The sequence below is a fragment of the Meleagris gallopavo genome, chromosome 16 (genome assembly GCF_000146605.3).
Source record: "Meleagris gallopavo isolate NT-WF06-2002-E0010 breed Aviagen turkey brand Nicholas breeding stock chromosome 16, Turkey_5.1, whole genome shotgun sequence".
NCBI lineage: Eukaryota > Metazoa > Chordata > Aves > Galliformes > Phasianidae > Meleagris > Meleagris gallopavo.
Genome location: NC_015026.2, coordinates 2,643,755 through 2,648,566, shown reverse-complemented (window position 1 = coordinate 2,648,566; position 4,812 = coordinate 2,643,755).

The following is a 4,812-nucleotide window of genomic DNA, read 5'->3' as shown; positions in this document are numbered from 1 at the left end:
AAAAAAGACTGTTGAACTTCAGTCATGAGCAATGCAGCTGACTAGAAAAATCCCTAATACTTTTCCTGGCAATGTTTATGCCACTAGTAATAATAATGAGAAAAGATAATGATACATTTCTTTTAGTGTGTATACCTTTCTGTAAAAATTTAAGTTCAAACATGTATCTATGTAAGTAACTTTTTACATGTATTGTTTTGCTTTCTGGGAAGCACATTCTGAGGATGGATCCTTCAGAATATGAGTTCTTCAAAAATGTTGATTAATCATATCTACTTAAGAAAAAAAGAAAGATATAAGCCCATCCACATTTGTCAATACGCTATTGGCAGTGTACTTGGGAAACTGTATTTTCAGAAAGTCCTAAATTCAGTTTGAAATTACTCTTTGCTGACTTTTTTAATAGAATGGTAACTTTTCAGAATCTGGACCCTTCTTAAACGGAAAATGTGCAATGTTATCTAACAGAAGTACAAAAAGGACTTACTCTGCATGTTTTTTTTCTTTGTACACATTCAGTATGGTTACAGTTTTGCTCAGGATGCATATATTTTTTTTCTGTGCTGAACTTTTCTTGATTGCTTTTTTATCAAGTTTACAAATCAAATCAAACAGGTATATTGCAGAGCTCTCTGATATTATTTTCTGCGCTTATAGCACAATGTATTGAATTATACTTGCTCATGTACTGCTGCTGCTATTCTCTCCAGATTGAGAGAGAATGACTGTGGGGGCTGTAAATTCACTTGGCTTCCAGTGCTACTGGTTAAATCAAGAGCCCTATTCAGGCTAGAGGAGAGACAGAGCAAGTGTTCATTACACAAATCAATTTGGTCAAAAGTACAGCACAGTGGGTACTCAACCATTGCTCACATAATATTGTCAACGTAATCAAATAATGCCTCAAAGACATTCACAAGCTCTTTTTCTCTGAGAAATAACTTGATCGGTGTAGCAGGGTAATACAGGTGGTGGTTTTGAGGATTTTTTTTCTTATTTAGTGATTTTTTTAATATACATTCCTATAGCACTTTATCCTTATGTGAGTAGGTTTACATATGAGAAACATCAGCATGCGCTAAGATAGATAATGATTATGTTTTTAAAAATACTGTATTGCGTTTGTTCTTTTTCTTCATTTTCTGGAAATATTTTATAGTCTGCTATTAGTAGAATTAGGCTTTTCTCACTCTAAGCTTTAGATGGGTTTTAAAAATATGCAAATTTTCTGTATTTATTTACAGATTATTGGAAAATGATCAAGGCTTGTTGAAACTTTGTTATTCTAATCTAGTAGGTTTTCTTTGTGACCAAGGGGAATAGTACATTTATGTCAATTTTACTCTTTATGTTCTGTATGGTCTTAAAAAAATAAAAATAAAAATGGGGTTAAGGGCTGCATTTATTCGGACGTGGCATGCAAACAGCTCTTACAGGACAGTATTTCATTGCATTTAAAAGAGAGTTTAGGGGTGAAGGATTTTATGTACAATAACATTTTTTTCTGAAAAAAGAAGATTAGTCAATGAACAGGAACAGGGGGCAATATATTGTAAACTTGGGTTAATAGCAGTCAGGTCTGAGCCTTAAAAAAAAAAAAAAAGAAAGAAAAAAAAGGTAGTGTTGAATGATAATTTCTCAAAATAAGATCGGGGAGAATTGGTAACACTTGGATGGCTGCAGGAAAACCAGACCTGCCATGTTCTCTTAGAATGGATAAAATGTGTTTTTTAATTGATTTTAAGAGCTTGACTCAGTGTTAAGTCTTCTAAGAACTTGTGTGAAGTCCTTTAAGAATTTGACTCCATTACAAACTCAGTGTAAAGAAGAAGGTGGCTGCAGGAATTTCTAGTAAAACACAAAGCCTTCTTAGATTGAGGTCACTGGTTTAAATTTCACTGCTTCGTTTATTGTATGCGTATTAGTGGATGGTGATTGGTGTAATGTGCATACACTAAATCCTTTAAGTACGCTAATTCCCATCCACTGACTGAGCAACGCTCATTGGCTCTCCTATGCTTAGAGAGGCTCCCATACAAAGTGACAAATGGACTTCTCTCCCTTAGAAGAAGATATTTCTTTCTAAAACTGATCTAAAGAGACAAAAAAAAAAGTATTTGGGTTTATTTACAAAGCATTCGTTTTTATTTGAGCTGTCCTTCTGATAGATTTGTTTTAAAGAATAAAACACACGTTTTTATTTAAACTATCTTACGTGAAATTTAAAGCTTTATTTATTTATTTGGGTTGTTTTCCTATACAAATGCCTTTGATTGTAATTTATCCTAGCTCTAGCATGGAGTAACTGACTGAAGTAAAGGGATTTCATCTGAATTTTTCTGCTTATGTGAGAATTTGGCTTTCTATTTCTATATTCTCTACTTAGAAATTTCATCATAATTTTTAAGACTGCTTTTAATTAAGTTCTTGAATATTTTTATTATTCTGAATACATGGTGAAATAGGAACCAGGAGGCAGTATGTTGATTTGGCCAGAACTGTCAAGTGATATAGTCAGAGAGGAAAAAACAAACATGTAAAAGAAAATTCCTAGAAAAGATGTGTAATTATTGATGATGCCTGAGACTCAAAGGACATTTTTACATGAGATGTAACTTGCATTAACTTCAGAAACTGTTTTCTGCATGCAGACTAGTGAAATATTTTTTTGTGTTATTTTTCCTTTTTCCCATATTTTGAACTGACAGAATTACTGGAAATAGTATAGTGAAGCATCATATGCAAGGCCATCTTGCTTTTACTATTCTAGTATTTTTTATATCTTTTTTATTATCATTTATATATTCAGAGAGTTGATTTGATAGTTTTGGTGTTAAATATTAATGTAATTCTATATTTAGGTAGCACTATGAACATATCCATTTCATGTAACTTGGCTAGCTCAAGAAGCAGGTATCAGGATGTTAGCTTCTCTTAGGGATTAGATATATATCCTTATTTTTTGTGGTAAATAGTTTCTCTTCAATATTTATGAGATGGTGACATAACACATCATTTTTATTAAAACAAATACGTATGTAGAATAACGTTGAAGAGAGGTCAAGAGAGAAGTCAACTATTGAAGAGATCTTTGAAAGAATAATAATGGCATGATACTGGGTCGTAAGACACGGAAGATTATTCTCTGGAATGACAAATTAAAATTGACATGTTTCTGGGCAGAGATGTATGAATGCCTCACTATTTTCTCTGAACGTTGTCCATACCTAAATTAAATTTTATCAAGACTAAACTTGTTTAGCTTATATATATCAATTGAGGTAGAAATTTTTATGGAAAATTGAGCATCTCAATTCTGTATGTGCCTGCAAATGCAATCAACAGTAGTTAAATGGTTCAAGCTTAAGCAACTTATTTGGGATTATTAGGGATAAAATGATGGTGGAAAGCTGCAATTATCTACTAGTAAATATCCACAGCAAATGTTTCTGACATAATTTTTATTTTTATCAGTGTCTGTCATTTTATAGTCAGTAGGATGCCAAATTTTTCATGCTATGGTTCCTTCCAGGCAATACTCATCAATAACTTGCTAAAATGTCTGTTTATCAAGACTTTGAAATTAGAAATGCGCTCCTAGTAGAACCACCAAAAAAAAAAAAAAAACCCCACCCAGAGAATTGGTGAAAGTGACCTTTTTGGAAGATGACAAATGACATAAATCTCAGAGCTGAAAACAAACCTCATACAGTGCTGACTGACATATATAGAAAAAAGCAGTAATTTTCAGTGATGCTGAGAACCTGCAGTTACCACTGATTTCTTTTAGCACAAAGGGTCTGTATTATGTCTGCTTTCATACCCAAGCGCATTTTTAACTTTACTCCCTGGTTTAACTGATTACAAAAACAACTTATTTTCTAATGATTTGAACTGTCACAAACTGGATTTTTTTTCAATACGTATATTTTTGATATTTATGATATTGTGTGATTCTAGAAGTGCTTAGGAACTTCACAGTCTTAAATCTGATGCCTTAGGCTCTGCAGATTTTGTACTGTGAAAAATTTTCATCGACATCCAGCTGATAAGATTCAATGGATGAGATCTTCAGTGGGCAAATGGAGATATTGTTCATGTGCATTACTCATGACTACTAGGGATTTCAGGTAATTTGGCACGTCCTGCATCTAGGCCGTAAGTCGAGAATGTACCAGTGATAAGTTTTGTGGCTGAATATGTAGGAAGGAACCAGGAAAGAGGTTCTCCAAGAGAGTATCTGAGCCAGGATGGAGAAACTGTACGTAATGGATGGAGAGAATCTTTGAGAGCTACTGTAAAATTCAGTCTTGGTGCAAAGGGGTAACACTGCCTGTCTCGTCTGCACAATTGCTCTCTGTAGAAGTCAGCCTTAGCCAACTTATTATTAAAGTGATTTCCCAAGTGTCAGAGAAACATATCTATATCAAAAAGGGAGGAAGTCAGATAGAGAATCTTCAAGTAAATTAGTTGGGTTTTGGTTTTGTTTTCCCAATCGACTGCTTCTAATTAGATCTGTTCTGTAGTTAAAGATTAAACTGATGATTTTGGGGGGCCATTAATGCCTGTCTGTCTCTGTTATCTTCTGGAGAATAAGTAGAAGTATTGGAGAATTGGAGTACAGTAAACAAGCTTTTTAAAAGAATGAAAAGATAAGTGTTGATTATGTAGGCTAAAGGTATGTGCTATCATCTGAGTTTCAATCCTTTGAAAATTCTCGAAGTTAATACACGCTTTATTTTTAACTCTTCAAATTACAAAATTACAAAAATAATAGCCATCATAGCCATCAGTATAGTCTTTTTTTTTTTT